Genomic DNA, 12307 nt, shown 5'->3' on the forward strand with positions numbered 1-12307 from the left:
GTTCACAGCTTCTCCAGAAAGGAAGCCCACAGCTTCTCCAGAAAGGAAGCCCACAGCTTCTCCAGAAAGAGAGTTCACAGCTTCTCCAGAAAGAGAGTTCACAGCTTCTCCAGAAAGGAAGCCCACAGCTTCTCAAGAAAGAGAGTTCACAGCTTCTCCAGAAAGGAAGCCCACAGCTTCTCCAGAAAGAGAGTTCACAGCTTCTCCAGAAAGAGAGTTCACAGCTTCTCCAGAAAGAGAGTTCACAGCTTCTCCAGAAAGGAAGCCCACAGCTTCTCCAGAAAGGAAGCCCACAGCTTCTCCAGAAAGAGAGTTCACAGCTTCTCCAGAAAGAGAGTCCACAGCTTCTCTAGAAAGAAAGTTCACAGCTTCTCCAGAAAGAGAGTTTACAGCTTCTCCAGAAAGAGAGTTCACAGCTTCTCCAGAAAGGAAGCCCACAGCTTCTCCAGAAAGGAAGCCCACAGCTTCTCCAGAGAGAGAGTTCACAGCTTCTCCAGAAAGAGAGTTCACAGCTTCTCCAGAAAGAGAGTCCACAGCTTCTCCAGAAAGGGAGCCCACAGCCTCTCCAGAAAGGGAGTTCACAGCTTCTCCAGAAAGAGAGTTCACAGCTTCTCCAGAAAGGAAGCCCACAGCTTCTCCAGAAAGAGAGTTCACATCTTCTCCAGAAAGGGAGTTCACAGCTTCTCCAGAAAGAGAGTTCACAGCTTCTCCAGAAAGGGAGTTCACAGCTTCTCCAGAAAGAGAGTTCACAGCTTCACAGCTCCAGAAAGGAAGCCCACAGCTTCTCCAGAAAGGAAGCCCACAGCTTCTCAAGAAAGAGAGTTCACAGCTTCTCCAGAAAGGAAGCCCACAGCTTCTCCAGAAAGAGAGTTCACAGCTTCTCCAGAAAGAGAGTTCACAGCTTCTCCAGAAAGAGAGTTCACAGCTTCTCCAGAAAGGAAGCCCACAGCTTCTCCAGAAAGAGAGTTCACAGCTTCTCCAGAAAGAGAGTCCACAGCTTCTCTAGAAAGAAAGTTCACAGCTTCTCCAGAAAGAGAGTTCACAGCTTCTCCAGAAAGAGAGTTCACAGCTTCTCCAGAAAGGAAGCCCACAGCTTCTCCAGAAAGGAAGCCCACAGCTTCTCCAGAGAGAGAGTTCACAGCTTCTCCAGAAAGAGAGTTCACAGCTTCTCCAGAAAGAGAGTCCACAGCTTCTCTAGAAAGAAAGTTCACAGCTTCTCCAGAAAGAGAGTTCACAGCTTCTCCAGAAAGAGAGTTCACAGCTTCTCCAGAAAGAGAGTGCACAGCTTCTCCAGAAAGGAAGCCCACAGCTTCTCCAGAAAGGAATCCCACAGCTTCTCCAGAGAGAGAGAGTTCACAGCTTCTCCAGAAAGAGAGTTCACAGCTTCTCCAGAAAGAGAGTTCACAGCTTCTCCAGAAAGGAAGCCCACAGCTTCTCCAGAAAGGGAGCCCACAGCCTCTCCAGAAAGGGAGTTCACAGCTTCTCCAGAAAGAGAGTTCACAGCTTCTCCAGAAAGGAAGCCCACAGCTTCTCCAGAAAGAGAGTTCACAGCTTCTCCAGAAAGGGAGTTCACAGCTTCTCCAGAAAGAGAGTTCACAGCTTCTCCAGAAAGGGAGTTCACAGCTTCTCCAGAAAGAGAGTTCACAGCTTCTCCAGAAAGAGAGTTCACAGCTTCTCCAGAAAGGGAACTCACAGCTTCTCCAGAAAGAGAGTTCACAGCTTCTCCAGAAAGGGAGCTCACAGCTTCTCCAGAAAGGGAGCTCGCAGCTTCTCCAGAAAGAGAGTTCACAGTTTCTCCAGAAAGAGAGTTCACAGCTTCTCCAGAAAGGGAGTTCACAGCTTCTCCAGAAAGAGAGTTCACAGCTTCTCCAGAAAGAGAGTTCACAGCTTCTCCAGCAAGGGAGCTCACAGCTTCTCCAGAAAGAGAGTACACATCTTCTCCAGAAAGGGAGCTCACAGCTTCTCCAGAAAGAGAGTTCACAGCTTCTCCAGAAAGGGAGCTCACAGCTTCTCCAGAAAGAGAGTTCACAGCTTCTCCAGAAAGAGAGTTCACAGCTTCTCCAGAAAGAGAGTTCATAGCTTCTCCAGAAAGGGAGCTCACAGCTTCTCCAGAAAGAGAGTTCACAGCTTCTCCAGAAAGGGAGCTCACAGCTTCTCCAGAAAGAGAGTTCACAGCTTCTCCAGAAAGAGAGTTCACAGCTTCTCCAGCAAGGGAGCTCACAGCTTCTCCAGAAAGAGAGTACACATCTTCTCCAGAAAGAGAGTTCACAGCTTCTCCAGAAAGAGAGTTCACAGCTTCTCCAGAAAGGGAGCTCACAGCTTCTCCAGAAAGAGAGTTCACAGCTTCTCCAGAAAGGAAGCCCACAGCTTCTCCAGAAAGAGAGTTCACAGCTTCTCCAGAAAGAGAGTTCACAGCTTCTCCAGAAAGAGAGTTCACAGCTTCTCCAGAAAGGAAGCCCACAGCTTCTCCAGAAAGAGAGTTCACAGCTTCTCCAGAAAGAGAGTCCACAGCTTCTCTAGAAAGAAAGTTCACAGCTTCTCCAGAAAGAGAGTTCACAGCTTCTCCAGAAAGAGAGTTCATAGCTTCTCCAGAAAGAGAGTTCACAGCTTCTCCAGAAAGGAAGCCCACAGCTTCTCCAGAAAGGAAGCCCACAGCTTCTCCAGAGAGAGAGTTCACAGCTTCTCCAGAAAGAGAGTTCACAGCTTCTCCAGAAAGAGAGTCCACAGCTTCTCTAGAAAGAAAGTTCACAGCTTCTCCAGAAAGAGAGTTCACAGCTTCTCCAGAAAGAGAGTTCACAGCTTCTCCAGAAAGAGAGTGCACAGCTTCTCCAGAAAGGAAGCCCACAGCTTCTCCAGAAAGGAAGCCCACAGCTTCTCCAGAGAGAGAGTTCACAGCTTCTCCAGAAAGAGAGTTCACAGCTTCTCCAGAAAGAGAGTTCACAGCTTCTCCAGAAAGGAAGCCCACAGCTTCTCCAGAAAGGTAGCCCACAGCCTCTCCAGAAAGGGAGTTCACAGCTTCTCCAGAAAGAGAGTTCACAGCTTCTCCAGAAAGGAAGCCCACAGCTTCTCCAGAAAGAGAGTTCACAGCTTCTCCAGAAAGGGAGTTCACAGCTTCTCCAGAAAGAGAGTTCACAGCTTCTCCAGAAAGGGAGTTCACAGCTTCTCCAGAAAGGGAGCTCACAGCTTCTCCAGAAAGAGAGTTCACAGCTTCTCCAGCAAGGGAGCTCACAGCTTCTCCAGAAAGAGAGTACACATCTTCTCCAGAAAGGGAGCTCACAGCTTCTCCAGAAAGAGAGTTCACAGCTTCTCCAGAAAGGGAGCTCACAGCTTCTCCAGAAAGAGAGTTCACAGCTTCTCCAGAAAGAGAGTTCACAGCTTCTCCAGAAAGAGAGTTCACAGCTTCTCCAGAAAGGAAGCCCACAGCTTCTCCAGAAAGGAAGCCCACAGCTTCTCCAGAGAGAGAGAGTTCACAGCTTCTCCAGAAAGAGAGTTCACAGCTTCTCCAGAAAGAGAGTTCACAGCTTCTCCAGAAAGGGAGCTCACAGCTTCTCCAGAAAGAGAGTTCACAGCTTCTCCAGAAAGAGAGTTCACAGCTTCTCCAGCAAGGGAGCTCACAGCTTCTCCAGAAAGAGAGTACACATCTTCTCCAGAAAGGGAGCTCACAGCTTCTCCAGAAAGAGAGTTCACAGCTTCTCCAGAAATGGAGCTCACAGCTTCTCCAGAAAGAGAGTTCACAGCGTCTCCAGAAAGGGAGCTCACAGCTTCTCCAGAAAGAGAGTTCACAGCTTCTCCAGAAAGAGAGTTCACAGCTTCTCCAGAAAGAGAGTTCACAGCTTCTCCAGAAAGGGAGCTCACAGCTTCTCCAGAAAGAGTTCACATCTTCTCCAGAAAGGGAGCTCACAGCTTCTCCAGAAAGAGAGTTCACAGCTTCTCCAGAAAGGGAGCTCACAGCTTCTCCAGAAAGGGAGCTCACAGCTTCTCCAGAAAGAGAGTTCACAGCTTCTCCAGAAAGAGAGTTCACAGCTTCTCCAGAAAGGGAGCTCACAGCTTCTCCAGAAAGAGAGTTCACAGCTTCTCCAGAAAGGGAGCTCACAGCTTCTCCAGAAAGAGAGTTCACAGCTTCTCCAGAAAGGGAGTTCACAGCTTCTCCAGAAAGAGAGTTCACAGCTTCTCCAGAAAGAGAGTTCACAGCTTCTCCAGCAAGGGAGCTCACAGCTTCTCCAGAAAGAGAGTTCACATCTTCTCCAGAAAGGGAGCTCACAGCTTCTCCAGAAAGAGAGTTCACAGCTTCTCCAGAAAGGGAGCTCACAGTTTCTCCAGAAAGAGAGTTCACAGCTTCTCCAGAAAGAGAGTTCACAGCTTCTCCAGAAAGAGAGTTCACAACTTCTCCAGAAAGGGAGCTCACAGCTTCTCCAGAAAGAGAGTTCACAGCTTGAACTGGAACAACTTCACCAGAGTGGTCAGTATAGAAGATGTATAACCGACATCGGAGAGCGGTAAAAGCGAGTTCATGTAGAGGAAGGGAGTGGTCATAAAGTGCGGCAGCTGAGATATAAAGCTACAAGGATTCTCCGCAGATAATGTAGTAGATGTCACCTGCAGTCCTATGTAACACCACAGATAACACAGTGATATCTCTCTGAGTACAGATAATGTAGTAGATGTCACCTGCAGTCCTATGTAACACCACAGATAACACAGTGACATCTCTGAGTACAGATAATGTAGTAGATATCACCTGCAGTCCTATGTAACACCACAGATAACACAGGGATATCTCTGAGTACAGATAATGTAGTAGATGTCACCTGCAGTCCTATGTAACACCACAGATAACACAGTGATATCTCTGAGTACAGATACTGTAGTAGAGGCCACCTGCAGTCCTATGTAACACCACAGATAACACAGTGATATCTCTGAGTATAGATAATGTAGCAGATGTCACCTGCAGTCCTATGTAACACCACAGATAACACAGTGATATCTCTGAGTACAGATAATGTAGTAGATGTCACCTGCAGTCCTATGTAACACCACAGATAACACAGTGATATCTCTGAGTACAGATATTATAAATGTCACCTGCAGTCCTATGTAACACCACAGATAACACAGTGATATCTCTGAGTATAGATAATGTAGCAGATGTCACCTGCAGTCCTATGTAACACCACAGATAACACAGTGATATCTCTGAGTACAGATAATGTAGTAGATGTCACCTGCAGTCCTATGTAACACCACAGATAACACAGTGATATCTCTGAGTACAGATATTATAAATGTCACCTGCAGTCCTATGTAACACCACAGATAACACAGTGATATCTCTGAGTATAGATAATGTAGCAGATGTCACCTGCAGTCCTATGTAACACCACAGATAACACAGTGATATCTCTCTGAGTACAGATAATGTAGTAGATGTCACCTGCAGTCCTATGTAACACCACAGATAACACAGTGATATCTCTGAGTACAGATAATATAAATGTCACCTGCAGTCCTATGTAACACCACAGATAACACAGTGATATCTCTGAGTACAGATAATGTAGTAGATGTCACCTGCAGTCCTATGTAACACCACAGATAACACAGTGATATCTCTGAGTACAGATAATGTAGTAGATGTCACCTGCAGTCCTATGTAACACCACAGATAACACAGTGATATCTCTGAGTACAGATAATGTAGTAGATGTCACCTGCAGTCCTATGTAACACCACAGATAACACAGTGATATCTCTGAGTACAGATAATGTAGTAGATGTCTCCTGCAGTCCTATGTAACACCACAGATAACACAGTGATATCTCTGAGTACAGATAATGCAGTAGATGTCACCTGCAGTCCTATGTAACACCACAGATAACACAGTGATATCTCTGAGTACAGATAATGTAGTAGATGTCACCTGCAGTCCTATGTAACACCACAGGTAACACAGTGATATCTCTGAGTACAGATAATGTAGTAGATGTCACCTGCAGTCCTATGTAACACCACAGATAACACAGTGATATCTCTCCGAGTACAGATAATGTAGTAGATGTCACCTGCAGTCCTATGTAACACCACAGATAACACAGTGATATCTCTGAGTACAGATAATGTAGTAGATGTCACCTGCAGTCCTATGTAACACCACAGATAACACAGTGATATCTCTGAGTACAGATAATGTAGTAGATGTCACCTGCAGTCCTATGTAACACCACAGATAACACAGTGATATCTCTGAGTACAGATAATGTAGTAGATGTCACCTGCAGTCCTATGTAACACCACAGATAATACAGTGATATCTCTGAGTACAGATACTGTAGTAGATGTCACCTGCAGTCCTATGTAACACCACAGATCACACAGTGATATCTCTGAGTACAGATACTGTAGTAGATGTCACCTGCAGTCCTATGTAACACCACAGATAACACAGTGATATCTCTGAGTACAGATAATGTAGTAGATGTCACCTGCAGTCCTATGTAACACCACAGATAACACAGTGATATCTCTGAGTACAGATAATGTAGTAGATGTCTCCTGCAGTCCTATGTAACACCACAGATAACACAGTGATATCTCTGAGTACAGATAATGCAGTAGATGTCACCTGCAGTCCTATGTAACACCACAGATAACACAGTGATATCTCTGAGTACAGATAATGTAGTAGATGTCACCTGCAGTCCTATGTAACACCACAGATAACACAGTGATATCTCTGAGTACAGATAATGTAGTAGATGTCACCTGCAGTCCTATGTAACACCACAGATCACACAGTGATATCTCTGAGTACAGATACTGTAGTAGATGTCACCTGCAGTCCTATGTAACACCACAGATCACACAGTGATATCTCTGAGTACAGATAATGTAGTAGATATCACCTGCAGTCCTATGTAACACCACAGATAGCACAGTGATATCTCTGAGTACAGATAATGCAGTAGATGTCACCTGCAGTCCTATGTAACACCACAGATAGCACAGTGATATCTCTGAGTACAGATAATGCAGTAGATGTCACCTGCAGTCCTATGTAACACCACAGATAACACAGTGATATCTCTGAGTACAGATAATGTAGTAGATGTCACCTGCAGTCCTATGTAACACCACAGATAACACAGTGATATCTCTGAGTACAGATAATGTAGTAGATGTCACCTGCAGTCCTATGTAACACCACAGATCACACAGTGATATCTCTGAGTACAGATACTGTAGTAGATGTCACCTGCAGTCCTATGTAACACCACAGATCACACAGTGATATCTCTGAGTACAGATACTGTAGTAGATGTCACCTGCAGTCCTATGTAACACCACAGATAGCACAGTGATATCTCTGAGTACAGATAATGCAGTAGATGTCACCTGCAGTCCTATGTAACACCACAGATAACACAGTGATATCTCTGAGTACAGATAATGTAGTAGATGTCACCTGCAGTCCTATGTAACACCACAGATAACACAGTGATATCTCTGAGTACAGATACTGTAGTAGATGTCACCTGCAGTCCTATGTAACACCACAGATAGCACAGTGATATCTCTGAGTACAGATAATGCAGTAGATGTCACCTGCAGTCCTATGTAACACCACAGATAACACAGTGATATCTCTGAGTACAGATAATGCAGTAGATGTCACCTGCAGTCCTATGTAACACCACAGATAACACAGTGATATCTCTGAGTACAGATAATGTAGTAGATGTCACCTGCAGTCCTATGTAACACCACAGATAACACAGTGATATCTCTGAGTACAGATAATGTAGTAGATGTCACCTGCAGTCCTATGTAACACCACAGATCACACAGTGATATCTCTGAGTACAGATACTGTAGTAGATGTCACCTGCAGTCCTATGTAACACCACAGATCACACAGTGATATCTCTGAGTACAGATACTGTAGTAGATGTCACCTGCAGTCCTATGTAACACCACAGATAGCACAGTGATATCTCTGAGTACAGATAATGCAGTAGATGTCACCTGCAGTCCTATGTAACACCACAGATAACACAGTGATATCTCTGAGTACAGATAATGTAGTAGATGTCACCTGCAGTCCTATGTAACACCACAGATAACACAGTGATATCTCTGAGTACAGATACTGTAGTAGATGTCACCTGCAGTCCTATGTAACACCACAGATAGCACAGTGATATCTCTGAGTACAGATAATGCAGTAGATGTCACCTGCAGTCCTATGTAACACCACAGATAACACAGTGATATCTCTGAGTACAGATAATGCAGTAGATGTCACCTGCAGTCCTATGTAACACCACAGATAACACAGTGATATCTCTGAGTACAGATAATGTAGTAGATGTCACCTGCAGTCCTATGTAACACCACAGATAACACAGTGATATCTCTGAGTACAGATAATGTAGTAGATGTCACCTGCAGTCCTATGTAACACCACAGATAACACAGTGATATCTCTGAGTATAGATATTATAAATGTCACCTGCAGTCCTATGTCACCTGCATGGAGGTAAATAACGTGTTACCTTCTGTTGTAACAATCGTCTGGTTTGTGAATCTTCCTCCGCTCCTTCTGACCAAAACTGAAAGTGAAAGAACTGAAGATACTGAAAACCAGCCCAAAAGAAACAGCCTGACAAAGGAGTCTCACGGTACGTAACTGATACAATATCATTTATTCTGACATGTATACTGTATTATTCTGTATATATACACTGCACAGTACCACTTCTCCTGTCCTGTATACTGGGTGTAATCCTCAGTACCTGTATTTTTCTGTATATATACACTGCACAGTACCACTTCTCCTGTCCTGTATACTGGGTGTAATCCTCAGTCTCTGTATTATTCTGTATATATACACTGCACAGTACCACTTCTCCTGTCCTGTATACTGGGTGTAATCCTCAGTATCTGTATTATTCTGTATATATACACTGCACAGTACCACTTCTCCTGTCCTGTATACTGGGTGTAATCCTCAGTGTCTGTATTATTCTGTATATATACACTGCACAGTACCACTTCTCCTGTCCTGTATACTGGGTGTAATCCTCAGTATCTGTATTATGCTGTATATATACACTGCACAGTACCACTTCTCCTGTCCTGTATACTGGGTGTAATCCTCAGTACCTGTATTATTCTGTATATACACTGCACAGTACCACTTCTCCTGTCCTGTATACTGGGTGTAATCCTCAGTCTCTGTATTTTTCTGTATATATACACTGCACAGTACCACTTCTCCTGTCCTGTATACTGGGTGTAATCCTCAGTGTCTGTATTATTCTGTATATATACACTGCACAGTGCCACTTCTCCTGTCCTGTATACTGGATGTAATCCTCAGTATCTGTATTATACTGCATATATACACTGCACAGTGCCACTTCTCCTGTCCTGTATACTGGGTGTAATCCTCAGTATCTGTATTATTCTGTATATATACACTGCACAGTACCACTTCTCCTGTCCTGTATACTGGGTGTAATCCTCAGTGTCTGTATTATTCTGTATATATACACTGCACAGTGCCACTTCTCCTGTCCTGTATACTGGGTGTAATCCTCAGTATCTGTATTATGCTGTATATATACACTGCACAGTACCACTTCTCCTGTCCTGTATACTGGGTGTAATCCTCGGTATCTGTATTATTCTGTATATATACACTGCACAGTACCACTTCTCCTGTCCTGTATACTGGGTGTAATCCTCAGTCTCTGTGTTATTCTGTATATATACACTGCACAGTACCACTTCTCCTGTCCTGTATACTGGGTGTAATCCTCAGTATCTGTATTATTCTGTATATATACACTGCACAGTACCACTTCTCCTGTCCTGTATACTGGGTGTAATCCTCAGTGTCTGTATTATTCTGTATATATACACTGCACAGTGCCACTTCTCCTGTCCTGTATACTGGATGTAATCCTCAGTATCTGTATTATACTGCATATATACACTGCACAGTGCCACTTCTCCTGTCCTGTATACTGGGTGTAATCCTCAGTATCTGTATTATTCTGTATATATACACTGCACAGTACCACTTCTCCTGTCCTGTATACTGGGTGTAATCCTCAGTGTCTGTATTATTCTGTATATATACACTGCACAGTGCCACTTCTCCTGTCCTGTATACTGGGTGTAATCCTCAGTATCTGTATTATGCTGTATATATACACTGCACAGTACCACTTCTCCTGTCCTGTATACTGGGTGTAATCCTCAGTGTCTGTATTATTCTGTATATATACACTGCACAGTACCTCTTCTCCTGTCCTGTATACTGGGTGTAATCCTCAGTATCTGTATTATTCTGTATATATACACTGCACAGTACCACTTCTCCTGTCCTGTATACTGGGTGTAATCCTCAGCGTCTGTATTATTCTGTATATATACACTGCACAGTACCACTTCTCCTGTCCTGTATACTGGGTGTAATCCTCAGTATCTGTATTATTCTGTATATATACACTGCACAGTACCACTTCTCCTGTCCTGTATACTGGGTGTAATCCTCAGTACCTGTATTATTCTGTATATATACACTGCACAGTACCACTTCTCCTGTCCTGTATACTGGGTGTAATCCTCAGGATCTGTATTATTCTGTATATATACACTGCACAGTACCACTTCTCCTGTCCTGTATACTGGGTGTAATCCTCAGTACCTGTATTATTCTGTATATATACACTGCACAGTACCACTTCTCCTGTCCTGTATACTGGGTGTAATCCTCAGTATCTGTATTATTCTGTATATATACACTGCACAGTACCACTTCTCCTGTCCTGTATACTGGGTGTAATCCTCAGTATCTGTATTATTCTGTATATATACACTGCACAGTACCACTCCTCCTGTCCTGTATACTGGGTGTAATCCTCAGTACCTGTATTATTCTGTATATATACACTGCACAGTACCACTTCTCCTGTCCTGTATACTGAGTGTAATCCTCAGTATGTGTATTATTCTGTATATATACACTGCACAGTACCACTTCTCCTGTCCTGTATACTGGGTGTAATCCTCAGTGTCTGTATTATTCTGTATGTATACACTGCACAGTACCACTTCTCCTGTCCTGTATACTGGGTGTAATCCTCAGTATGTGTATTATTCTGTATATATACACTGCACAGTACCACTTCTCCTGTCCTGTATACTGGGTGTAATCCTCAGTATCTGTATTATTCTGTATATATACACTGCACAGTACCACTTCTCCTGTCCTGTATACTGGGTGTAATCCTCAGTATGTGTATTATTCTGTATATATACACTGCACAGTACCACTTCTCCTGTCCTGTATACTGGGTGTAATCCTCAGTATCTGTATTATTCTGTATATATATACACTGCACAGTACCACTTCTCCTGTCCTGTATACTGGGTGTAATCCTCAGTATCTGTATTATTCTGTATATATACACTGCACAGTACCACTTCTCCTGTCCTGTATACTGGGTGTAATCCTCAGTATCTGTATTATTCTGTATATATACACTGCACAGTACCACTTCTCCTGTCCTGTATACTGGGTGTAATCCTCAGTATCTGTATTATTCTGTATATACACTGCACAGTACCACTTCTCCTGTCCTGTATACTGGGTGTAATCCTCAGTACCTGTATTATTCTGTATATATACACTGCACAGTACCACTTCTCCTGTCATGTATATATACACTGCACAGTACCACTTCTCCTGTCCTGTATACTGGGTGTAATCCTCAGTGTCTGTATTATTCTGTATATATACACTGCACAGTACCACTTCTCCTGTCCTGTATACTGGGTGTAATCCTCAGTACCTGTATTATTCTGTATATATACACTGCACAGTACCACTTCTCCTGTCCTGTATACTGGGTGTAATCCTCAGTGTCTGTATTATTCTGTATATATACACTGCACAGTACCACTTCTCCTGTCCTGTATACTGGGTGTAATCCTCAGTATCTGTATTATTCTGTATATATACACTGCACAGTACCACTTCTCCTGTCCTGTATACTGGGTGTAATCCTCAGTATCTGTATTATTCTGTATATACACTGCACAGTACCACTCCTCCTGTCCTGTATACTGGGTGTAATCCTCAGTACCTGTATTATTCTGTATATATACACTGCACAGTCACTTCTCCTGTCCTGTATACTGGGTGTAATCCTCAGTATCTGTATTACTCTGTATATATACACTGCACAGTGCCACTTCTCCTGTCCTGTATACTGGGTGTAATCCTCAGTATCTGTA

General features: G+C 43.6%; 1 protein-coding gene across 1 annotated transcript in view; it reads right to left on the reverse strand.

Moving 5' to 3' along the window:
* Positions 1-8589, reverse strand: part of LOC142246565 (uncharacterized) — a 70139-nt gene extending 61550 nt beyond the window's left edge. The window contains exon 1 of the mRNA XM_075319632.1: positions 8554-8589. The gene's annotated coding sequence lies outside the window, so the exon portion shown is untranslated. The remainder of the gene's footprint in view (positions 1-8553) is intronic.
* Positions 8590-12307: the final 3718 nt, after the last annotated feature.

This window comes from Anomaloglossus baeobatrachus, chromosome 7 (assembly GCF_048569485.1).
Source record: "Anomaloglossus baeobatrachus isolate aAnoBae1 chromosome 7, aAnoBae1.hap1, whole genome shotgun sequence".
NCBI classification, from domain to species: domain Eukaryota; kingdom Metazoa; phylum Chordata; class Amphibia; order Anura; family Aromobatidae; genus Anomaloglossus; species Anomaloglossus baeobatrachus.